The following is a 12,639-nucleotide window of genomic DNA, read 5'->3' on the forward strand; positions in this document are numbered from 1 at the left end:
AATAGAACAGGAAAATGGTGTTCTATTTTCCTGTCGTATTTGCGTGGGTGTTTTACACCACTAAGCAGCCGTATTATCAGTACGGCTGCTTAGTAAATCAGAAACCACCATTCTTTGAATGGTGATTTCTGTCGTATTCTATCGATGGTGTAGACATTCGTATTTGTAAATACAAATACAATTGTTCCATCTTTAGGACTACGATTTGTTGTATTTTTGGGATTGTAAATCCCGAAAATACAAATTCGTAAAAAAAAGGTGTATTTCTCCCTACGAATACACCTTTTTTCTACGAATCCATTTTGGTAAATGTCCCCCTATGTGTGTAAATGGCGCTGCTACTGAGGGCATAATATGTGTCAATGGTGCTGCTATTATGGCATTATGCGTGTAAATGGTGCTACTATTATGGGCATAATGTTTGTAAACAGCGCTAATACTATGGGCATTATGTGTGTAAAGGGAGCTGCTACTGAAGGCATTATGCATGTAAATGACGCTGCTACTATGGGTATTATGTGTGTAAACAGCGCTACTATTATGGGCATTATGTGGGTAAATAGTGCAGCTACTATGGGCATTATGCATTTAATCACCGCTGCTACTATGGGCATTATGCGTTTAGACGGTGCTGCTACTGCATGTGCGGACACTGTATGTGTGTTAGTGACACCGATGCTACTAGGGGCATGGTTTGTAAGCAGTGCTGCTCCTGCGGACATTGGGCCTGATTATGGTTCATTTGCAAAAGCAAATTCTCTTTCTAATGGACAAAACCATGCTGCACTGCAGGGGAACTGTGGTGTCATAAGAATCAGGGGCACTACGTGTTGTGTAATGTGAATAAGATTGTGCTACCGTGTGGCGTAATTTGTAATGGGGATACTATTGTGTGTCTACATCTATTTCTTGTGAGACTAGGTGTGCACTTTCCCTTTGTAAAGTATGGGAGGGCGCAAATTTATAGTTTGCAGGAGGGAGCCGAACCCCCTAGAACCGGCCCTGTCCCCATGAAAACGCTGGGCGCACCCATGGATACGTGGGTGGGACGATGTGTGCCGGGGGAGTGTGGCTGATGTCACAAGCCCATCAGCCTCCTGCCCCATCTTCTTCCTGGTGCTTGCAAATGAAGGTTAGTTCCCACTGACTTTTGACATAGATCATTTGCTTAAAATTTCCTGTTGATACAGAAACACTCTGTTGTTGCCATATATTTTGTGAAAAAGTGACCTAAGGGCTAAAATGAGAGATATTGCTCATTTTATCGCATCATGTGTATGCTGCACCGGATGGCCAATGCGTGTTCCCACAGGTTATTTACAAACCCTTCTACCACCTCCACCACCACCACCCCCCTTCGTCATTCGTTGTCTGCTGGCATCAGCAAGTGTGTATGCACTTGCCAATGCTGGGTCCCCATGCCCCCCCCCCCCCCCCCCCCCGATATCGGCGGCTGTGGGGATCACTGAAGTGTGCATGCACCTTTCCTCTTGTAGCACCTGATACAATGGAAACAATTGGTATAGTCCACCTTATTTTACTTTTTACCAGTATTGTTAACAATGGTCTTATTTATCAAAAAGATCAGTGAAATAGCAGCAACACAACATCTTTGGGTGTTCAACAGGCAATTTTCATGTTGCTATTGACATTAAGAGTTATTCCGGTGATTTAAAGCAATTGCTATATTTACTTTAGCTAGGGACAGTTCAGTATTCCTTCAGCTGTTTCTCATAATACCAGATGTCTGTCTACTGTTTCTACCATGGTTACTATATGTAGCAACGCTTAGGGCTCGGTAGATGGTAAGCTGAAAAAGTAGATAATGATGACAGCTATTCGGCTGTTTTCTTCCAATTCTTTATCTTTCCCTGACAGACCCAGAAAGATGCTTTAATGGTTAGCATTACTGCCTCACAGCACTGAGGTCATGGGTTTGATTCCCACACTGGCTCTAACTGTGCAGAGTTTTATATATTCTCCCCGTACTTGCGTGAGTTTTCCCCGGGTACTCCGGTTTCCTCCCACAATCCAAAAATATACTGGTAGGTTAATTGGCTTCCAACAAAATTAACCTTAGAATGTCTGTGTGAGTATACATGTGGTAGGGAATATAGATTGTAAGCTCCACTGGGGCATGGACTGATGTGAATGTTCATATATTCTCTGTAAAGCGCTGCGGAATATGTATGCGCTATATAAGAAACTGTTAATAAATAATAAATAAATATGGACAAGATCATAAAAAAATGGATGAGACTAGAGACACAGAGATTGAACCTGAGGACTTTTTCATTAACGTCATTAACTTTCATTAACTTGGCCTCTTTGACAATGGCTTGTAACAAAGTTTTCTGTAAGAGCAGCTGAGTGACCGGTGTCACCGATGACTGCATGTGGTATCAACTCTAGCCACACTTATGTCTGAATAAACAGTCAGTTTGTCTCTTATAGCATGTGTGAAAGTGTCCTATTGGTGAAGATATAAAAGCCACACAGTAGCACAATCATGTACACATTACACCGTACGTAGTGCCCCATATTCATTTTACACCACATGCAAGTGCCCTTATACACATAATGGCCACACTGATGCTGCTTATACACATCTGTCTCTGTCACTCCAGCAGCTCACTGTCCATATCCCTCAGCAGCTACATGCTCTGAATCCCTCCAGCCCCTTCTCACCCTGGGCCTTATTTTGGTTCATTCTTTCTGACAAAATCCTTCTTAGATGGGCAAAACCATGTGCACTGCAGGTGGGGCAGGTGTTACTTGTGCAGAGAGAATTAGATTTGGGTGGGGTTTTTCTTCAAAGTGAGATCTATATTGCAGTGTAAAAATAAAGCAGTCAGTATTTTCCCTGCACAGAAACAAAATTACTCACCCAAATCTAATTCTCTCTGCACATGTTACATCTGCCCCCCCTGCAGTGCACATGGTTTTGTCCATCTAAGAAGGATTTTGTCAGAAAGAATGAACCAAAATAAGGCCCCCTGTCCTCAGCATGCACAGAGCCTGCTCCTCTTAGTGGCTATTCTTCACTTCAGTGGAAGTACGACCCTATCTCTCACAAGACACTACTAAATCTCTTATCCATGCACTCATTATATCCTGCATTGATAATTGCAATAGTCTCCTATCTGGTCTTCCCAAGAACAGACTCTCTCCACTGCAATTCATTTAAAATGCTGCTGCTAGGCTGGTCTTCCTAGCAAGACGCTCATCGTCTGCTGATCCGCTGTGCCAATCCCTCCATTGGTTGCCTGTATTTTACCGTATTCAGTAGAAAATAATTCTACTCGCATATAATGCTAATAATCATACTGCACCAGCATATATCTATTTACTTAACTAGTAGATGCAAGATTTGTGTCGCTCTTCTGCTTGGATAACTAGCTCCTATTCACTATTACAGGACTTTCATTGGGCTGCTCCCATACTATGGAATGCCCTTCCATGCACAATAAGACTCACCACTAGCCTCCAAACTTTCAACTGTTCCCTAAAAACTCACCTCTTCAGGCAAGCCTATTATATATAAGTACCACACACATAACCCTCTGAGGCACTTATGTATTACATAGCTTCCCTTCTGGACCAGCAACTTGGTGGGACTGCTATGCTATTACTGGTGCCTGTCCTTGTGTTTCCCTCTCACTGTATGTCCCTATAGATTGTAAGCTTGCAGCAGGGCCCGCTTACCTCCAAGTCTGTCTGTTGTTAGCCAGTTTGTTCTATCACTGTCCACAATTGTAAAGCGCAATGGAATCTGCTGCAATATAAAAACAAACTGTAAATAAATAATAAATAAATTACACGACATCACATATGCCTTGCCAGAAGAAGCCGCTGGGACAGGCTTTTCTGTTGGACTTACTGTTCAGGGCTGTAGTAGAGGTGGAACTCAATTTCCTCTACCATTAGAGGTGGTGGAAATAAGTTACACCCCCGTTCCCCCTCACTTTTACTCCTGACGGAAGATGTATAACCAGCTGCTAGATAAATCTATTCAGATCACTTAGCAAAAGTCTGCACATCACTCGTGGTTTGTGTAGTAGTAGGTGATAGAGATCAGCAATCTGCTTAATTTAAATCACCTATGCTTAATTAACTTAAATCTCTCATACTTATTCGCTGGTGCACATCGCTGGCACATTCTGAGTGATCTAGATTCCCAGGAAGCTCAAGGGGAATCTTTCATGCTGAATCTCCGGCACAAATCTCTACAAGTGTAGGCCCATAATAGACCATAAAATGCAAGTACACTGAAAGTACAGGGTAAAGCTGTTGGTCTCTATAGTATAATTACATGGTCACAACAGGGGGCTTACATCCCCTGCCCAGACAGATATGGTGGGGAGCTCCTTTGGAAGGGGATGCGTGTGCATCTCGTGAATGAGCATCCCCTTCCGGCAGCTAGCAGGGGCTGGCAGTTGTCGATCCGACCGCCATACCCCTGCTAGATGGACTGCGCTACATCTGTACATGAAATAAGGCAGTTTATGACACCAGGTCAGCTGTCCCTCCAGCATGCGCGTGTGTGACAATGCCGGGTCCCAGGTGCTGCACATGCTCAGTGTCGAGCGTCCCCATCTAGTTCCGCACATGCGCCAAGCCGGTGTTACCGGGGAGGCAGTGCCCCAACAAATAGAGTTTCTTTCTGTCCTTTGTCCTTCCTCCACCATACTTGCCTACCTCGCCCTCTCCATGAGGGAGAAAATGCTCTGTGCCTGGACTTCCCTGGTAATGTATGATTGCCATCACCTGTGGTGAAACAACTTTCAAAACAGGTGATGTCCAGGAAAATAGCATTTTCTCCTTTATGGAGAGGGTCAGGTTGGCAAGTATGCCCTCCACCATGGCCTGGCCCATCTTCTCAGTGACATCTTCAGGATGATGGGCCAACACAATGATACCTATGTCTCTGGAGAATCTTTGCTTTATAGTGTACGTGAGCCAAAGACGGGGTATGTGCTTTCGGGGCAAGTAATTGCATGGCTCGGGTATGGGTCATTAGACACTGTTTAGTTCAACAGGCATTAGGTCAACCACTATTGGTTGACAGTCATTTCGTCGACACAAGAAAAAAGGTCATCATGCATTAAGTCTGCATGAAAAGGGTCGACATGGGAAAATGTCATCATGCGTTTTTCACAGGATTTTTGTGTCTATGTTGACATAGGTCAACATGGACACCGTATAAGTATACCGTGTCATCTTGCATGGCTCGCTGCACACGTCATGCGTCTGACACTATTTTATTTTCCATCTATGCCCACTGGGATGGTAAAGTATGAACAAGTCAGTTTAAAACATAAAACCATGACAAACTCATGTCCACCTTTTTCCATATCAACATTTTGGTTGTGTCAACCTTATGACCATGTCGACCTAAAACATGTTGACCTTTTTCATGTGTTGACCTAATGACTGTCGACCAATAGTGGTTGATCTAATGACTGTCGACATAGACACTGTCAGCCTAATGACTGCATGCCCTGTTGAGCACGTGGGGCCTCTTTGTTGCCCCACAATTACTATTTTTGTAATGTGAGTTATTTTTAGGGACCATGTACATGCTCCCTTTTAGGCCAAGCTCCTATGCCAGTACTGGGCCCTGATGATGCTCTCTAGAGCCCTGAAAAGGCATATGGGGCCCAGAGATGAGAGAGAGGGCCCACCTCACCAGACAAAGGCCCTTATTCTGGTTGGTGCGGTAATGTCCGCGTGCGTTCGTGCCACCGATTTTTTGTGTCTGCGCATGTGCAGAGGCATCTCTGCGCATGTGCGAACGGGACGCACGTCCAAATTCCGCATGAAATGTGTACACTACGAACAGGGGGTGGAGAGGGGCGTGAAGGGCTGTTTGGGCTCATTACCATATGTTTACACCCTGCGTTTCATGGGCGTTCCCATGAAATCGCTGGGCGTATGTATGGTAATGCGGCCGTGACGCACGTGTAGGGGGTGGACATATGACATTGCCGGATGTCAGCTGCCCACCCAGATCCCTGCTTTTGCACGGAGAAATGCCCATGTGGTCTGAGGTTGCGGGAGCTGGCGGACCACTCGGTCCTGCATTCGATGGTCTGCGACCATCAAATGATGGGGGAGGTTCCAAGAGATGGAGGAGGTGTATACCTGAGAAATCCACTCGTGCTCCATGCGGTCAGCGGCTTACCGCATTCGGACGGAGTGAGCGATCCGTACGAAAGGCGGGGTTTAGGACGCACGGTCCTGGCCGCATATTCGGCTCCGTCCGCACCGACCAGGATAAGGCCCAAAGTTACATGTGCTATATATATATCGTTCAGAATTGGGAGCTGCTTAGAGTACCTCCTGCAGTCCTCCACCATCTCTTAACATGCTTTGAAACAATTATTGGTATACAATAAAGAAGAAGAAAATAAATCAGTTTACTCATCCACATAGTCTTCAATGATTTAAAAAAAAAAAATTATTATGTCGTACCCGAAGGTATATGCCTTATTAATATAATTAACTCTATAGCTAACAGGCCATCAATTTAATTTTTGTTCTGTAATTTTATTAATTATAAACGGCCTAGTAGTCTATTTCCCTGTGACAGGGATTGAAATGGAGAAAATTATAAAAAAAAGTTAATAGATAGAGAAAAAGAAAATTTGAAAGATTAAAATTAGTCTCTGTGATCCGTTTGCAGTAGTATTAAGTGAAAGGCTTTATAGATGCCTTATCACGTTAGACGTGCCAACATATAAATATTCTTCTGTAGGCACTGTGTTGCCTTAATCAGAAAAAGTGTGCGTCAGTCTCATCCCAGACTTGTAGGGTGACATTCTATGGTTTGAGATAAATGCGCATGTTTTTTTAGCGCACCACATCACCGCAAATCGCCCTTTTTCAATTCGCACTTTTCAGTCAAAATTCGCATGCGTTTTTGAGGCTGAAAAGTGCGAAGTGGTGCGATTTTCGGCGAATTGGTGCGCTGTCTTTAGTCCTGAAAATGTGCGATTTTCATGTCTGAAAATCGCACGTTTGCAGGACAGCGCAAAGTAAAAAAAAAAAAACGCGCGCAGGGTCCCCCGCCAGAGTATAACCAGCCCCTGGCTCATTGAGCCGGTGCTAGTGACATAAAATCAGGGTCCCCGGCAAATAGGGGTCCCCTTGATTTCATGAAACCAGCACCAGGCTCAAGGTCCGGCGCTGGTTCCCAAAATACGGGGGACAAAATGACTAGGGGTCCGCCGTATTTTAAGAACCAGCACCGGACACAACCAGCCAGCAGGGTAATGCCACAGCCGGGGGAAACTTATTATATAAGCTCCAGCGGCCAAAGCATTAACCCCCTGGCTGGTCAGCATGGGCAGGGGTCCTGGGGAAGTGGGGACCCCCCCAATGAAGGGGTCCCCCCCTCCAGGACTTACCAGCCCATGCTGATAGTCCGGGGCTGTCCCCGATGCCCCTGGGCGGTGGGCATCGGGCTGATGGCTTGTGTAAAAAAAAAGAAGTAAAACTATTGTTTTCTACTGGCGAACTATGAGTCCCAGCAAGCCTACCCTGCATGCTGGGACTTGGAGAACCACAAGTCCCAGCATGCGGGGCATTAAAGGGCCCGCTGGCACTTGTAGTTCTGCAGTACAAAAAATAGTTAACAAAAACACACTGACACACTGTAAAATAAAAGTTTAATACACACAAAACACAGACACACTGATACTTACCTACCTTGAGCCCGTAGGTCGGTCCCTGGATCCTGGGTCCGGCCTCCGGGGCTCCAGGGCAGAAGAGTCCGGTTCCGGGGCCTTGGTCCTGGTTCCGGGGCTGGTCCTGGGGTTCCGGGGCTCCTGGGCTGCAGAATCCGGGGTCCGGGATCCGAGGTAGTCCCCAGGGGTACCTAAGGAAGGAAATCCTACTCACCTGGTCCCCAGCGACGACCTCGGCATCCTCTCCGGTGACAGCGCTGCTCCCATCTGGTACCCGGCTCGCAGGACTTTGACAGGCGCAGAGATGTTTCCTCCTCGGCGTCTCTAGTCAGAATGATTTCTGGCCAATCAGGAGCCGACTTTCTCGGCTCCTGATTGGCCAGAAATCATTCTGACTAGAGACGCCGAGGAGGAAACATCTCTGCGCCTGTCAAAGTCCTGCGAGCCGGGTATCAGATGGGAGCAGCGCTGTCACCGGAGAGGATGCCGAGGTCGTCGCCGGGGACCAGGTGAGTAGGATTTTCTTCCTTAGGTACCCCTGGGGACTACCTCGGATCCCGGACCCCGGATTCTGCAGCCCAGGAGCCCCGGAACCCCAGGACCAGCCCCGGAACCAGGACCAAGGCCCCGGAACCGGACTCTTCTGCCCTGAAGCCCCGGAGGCCGGACCCAGGATCCAGGGACCGACCTACGGGCTCAAGGTAGGTTAGTATCAGTGTGTGTGTGTTTTGTGTGTATTAAACTTTTATTTTACAGTGTGTCAGTGTGTTTTTGTTAACTATTGTTTGTACTGCAGAACTGCAAGTGCCAGCGGGCCCTTTAATGCCCCGCATGCTGGGACTTGTGTTTCTCCAAGACCCAGGATGCGGGGTAGGCTTGCTGGGACTCATAGTTCGCCAGTAGAAAACAATAGTTTTACTTCTTTTTTTTACACAAGCCATCAGCCCGATGCCCACCGCCCAGGGGCATCGGGGACAGCCCCGGAATATCAGCATGGGCTGGTAAGTCCTGGAGGGGGGGGACCCCTTCATTTGGGGGGGTCTCCACTTCCCCAGGACCCCTGCCCATGCTGACCAGCCAGGGGGTTAATGCTTTGGCCGCGGGAGCTTATATAATAAGTTTCCCCCGGCTGTGGCATTACCCTGCTGGCTGGTTGTGTCCGGTGCTGGTTCTTAAAATACGGGGGACCCCTAGTCATTTTGTCCCCCGTATTTTGGGAACCAGCGCCGGACCTTGAGCCTGGTGCTGGTTTCATGAAATCAAGGGGACCCCTATTTGTCGGGGACCCTGATTTTATGTCACCAGCACCGGCTCAGTGAGCCCGGGGCTGGTTATACTCTGGCGGGGGACCCCGCGCTCGTTTTTATTTTTTATTTTATTCCTTTGTTTTATTTTTTACTGCAGAACCCTGCACAGAACATTGCGATCTGTGCAGGGTTCTGGCTATTTCGCCAAACAGAACCTGGTCTGAAATAGCTGCGCTAATTAGACACCTAAAAAGTGCGATGTGCAAATGCGCATTGCATTAAATAAGCGACTTGTATACTGTTCTGTACGAAAACATCTGGATGCGATAAAAATGCGAATTAATCTCGCACTTTTAGTCAGCATACCTTAACGCACATAATATGCGATTTCTGTCCCTTAGCGCATGCTATTAAATATGCGTTTTGAAGGAAAAATGCGATATCGCCATTTTGTGGTCTAATTAACGCCAAAAAACGCAGATCTCATCCCATAGAATGTCACCCGTAATGTTGATAGATCTCTTAGATGAGATTATCCTCTCATGTAGCTAGTGTGTTGTATTCAACATAAACTTTTGCAACTGTTGCATAAAGATATCTACTGTGCATTTGTATCCTTTGATCCTAAGTGGCTGATTTAATAAGCGACAGCGCCACAGTTTATTCTTAATATGACCACATTTATTTCGTGACAGATTGCCTCTATAATAGGCATATATCTAAAAAATGCCCAGTATTCACGTGTAGCTAAGCTATCCAGGATTTTTACTTACTCCACATTTGTTGAGATCAGAGTTAGGAGTGGAGTTGTGTTTGCCGCGCAGCCTATCACTTCTCCCTCTATATCTGATATTTCACCCTAGTATACACACTGTGCAATCTACAGATTGTGTCGCACATATTATATATTTGCACTGTGAAATATTTAAGTCGCACTGGGTAATATTATGACATACGTGGATTAATGTCAAAGTGTGAGTTTTAAACTTCTTGTACACACTGTCACATGTTTTTATGACACACGTAGGTTGGTGTCAGGGTGTGAGTTTTATATTTCTTATGCACACTGTCATATGTATTTGCACAGTGGTGGGTGATATGCGTTCTGAATAGTCAGTGGGGTAGTGCTCACAGATATGTTGGTATTAAATCTGTGTTTAGGATTTGTACTGACATGTATTTAGTGTACACACCAGACAATTTGGTCTTTGTAATATTAAAGCCACTTTTTGTTCAATCCCCGGTTTTATGTCTACACACTGAGCAATTTATTGTGATAAGTCAGTAATTTATTGTTCTGTCACATATTATATTGTATACATTGCACATATCATCATTAGAGGCAGAGAGATATATTCTCCTCAATAATACCAGTGTACACACTGAGTAGTGTTTTATCACGTTTTTGCCGGAGCATGCATATACTGCTATCCGGTTCTTGCTGACACGTTATCAGGCGTCCCAGACACCGTGTGCTCAAACACTATCATATAAACATATATTTGCAAACAACTGCACCTATCAAAATTTCTAGGCAGTATGGATTCCAGCAAATACACTAGTAGCCAGTGTGCTCTGTAAGGGGCAGATTTATTAAGCTTGGAGAAGAGATAAACTGGAGATAAAGTGGAGAAAAGGTAAAAGGAGATAAAGCACAGCCAATTAGCTGTGTTTGAAAAAGACAGTTGGGAGTTGATTGGCTGGTGCTTTATCTCCTTTTACCTTTTCTCCACTTTATCTCTAGTTTATCTCTTCTCCAAGCTTAATAAATCTGCCCCTAAGTATAGTACTGGATCTACACCGTAGCGTTACAATCAGCGCTGTCCAGTTCAGTGGACTCGCTGCCTCGCGTCTGCTGTGTTTCTGACAGCGTGCGCCAGCGCTTGCTGTATGCGCTCTGTTAGGGAGACTCTCTGCCACTAATATCACACTGCTGATGGGTAAGACCGACCACTCACAATTATATATATTACATTGGCTACATTGATAAACGGATCTACAGAGTGAATTTGCCGATGCGAATTTCGCCCCACAGGCTTTTTCAAAGGCTGAACCTAGACCTTATTAAAGTCCTTCCTGACTGACAGCTTTGCCATCCACCAATTGTGAATCCTTATTGAAATATATGGTGCGGGTCCCCCACACACTCTCTCTTAAACAATTATTGGTGTCAGCACTTTCATTGGTGGATAGCTACAGCCATCAGCCAATCAGCATTCTGACAGGCTTTCACTGTTACATCGCTGACTGTGTAACAAGCACCCGTCCCTGAGGGTGCTTGTTAGAGGGTTAGAGGGTGTTTGGGACTCTCTGTCCCAAACAGCTTCAGACTGTCAATCGCTGACAGTCTGATGCCGATCTGTGTGCTACATTGCAGACTCATACTGCACATGCACCATACAGGTCCAGCACAAATTCAAATTTATATAGATTAGTTGGAATATATGCTACTCTACTGAATTATAACAATTACACAGAATATGTAAATAGTCTACAATAAAAATAGGTAAAATGTATAACTGTAGATGAAGATGGATGTAGCATGAAGGGATAATAAATTCTGTGCATTGCATTATAAATTCTATATGTGTTTTGAGTCTTCTGATGCATGAGTTTTATATAATAAGATTTATGTTGGATCGATGGCTAGTAGAAGCTTCAGAAATTTATGTACAGTACAGTATGTTTTAAAGCCATTTAAGATGAGTTTTCTGAGTTCATATGTACATATACGCAGGTCACTTGAGAGCCATTTGCCAGTTCAGTCAAATGGGGGTGCCATACCCTTAGCGCAGCAGTTCAGCCACTGCAGCTAATCTGGCCACACATCAGACCAACTTTCCTCCAACCATCCAACTAGTTGCTTGGATGGAATAAAAATATGGTACTGGATGGGAGCAAAGGACAATCAGAAATTTGCTCACAAACGTAGGAAAGGAAAATGGACCGTGTCTGAGCGACAGTTTTGTCCTTTTCCAGAATTTGGGAGCATCCAGTACCATACTTTTATTCCATCCAAGCAACCAGTTGGATGGTTGGAGGAAAGTTGGTCTAATGTGTGATCAGAGCCGGCCCTAGCCTAAATGACACCCTAGGTAAGATTTTGGCTGGTGCCCCCTAGCAGCGCCACTAGTTCTGCCTCTAACCCTGCTCCCCTTTCCCAGCACATCAACCCTCATCATAGCAGTCATCATTTTGGTGCTCCTACCCGCAATATTTTAAATATAAACAGTGCACACATTCGGTGCGCAGCCCAAACAGGGGTGTGTTCTTGCTGGGAAGGGGCATGGCCACCCAATAGTACCCCCAATTCAAATTATGCCACACAGTAGTGCAACTTTATTTACATTATATCATGCGATGGTGTCCCTTATTCATGTTACATCACACAGTAGTACCACTTTACCTTATGTACATTACTCCTCACATTATTCACATTATACCCTTAGAAAAAAATCCTGAGAAAATATTGTATTTTAAGCACCTCCATGGCCACACTGCAACCCAGCACAAAGCAGTGTGTGCTGGGCAGAGGAGAAGAGCTGCAGCTGCTGCTGTCACTTAAGGGGAGGGGGCCCGGGGCCCCCACTGGGCCCTTCCATCAGACTTTGGCCTGGGTAATTTGTACCCCCTACCCCTTTCTCTCGGCAACCCTGATAATACCACACAGTAATGCCCCTTACACATAACACACATTAAATGCA

Source organism: Crinia signifera, chromosome 11 (assembly GCF_055691185.1).
Source record: "Crinia signifera chromosome 11, ASM5569118v1, whole genome shotgun sequence".
NCBI lineage: Eukaryota > Metazoa > Chordata > Amphibia > Anura > Myobatrachidae > Crinia > Crinia signifera.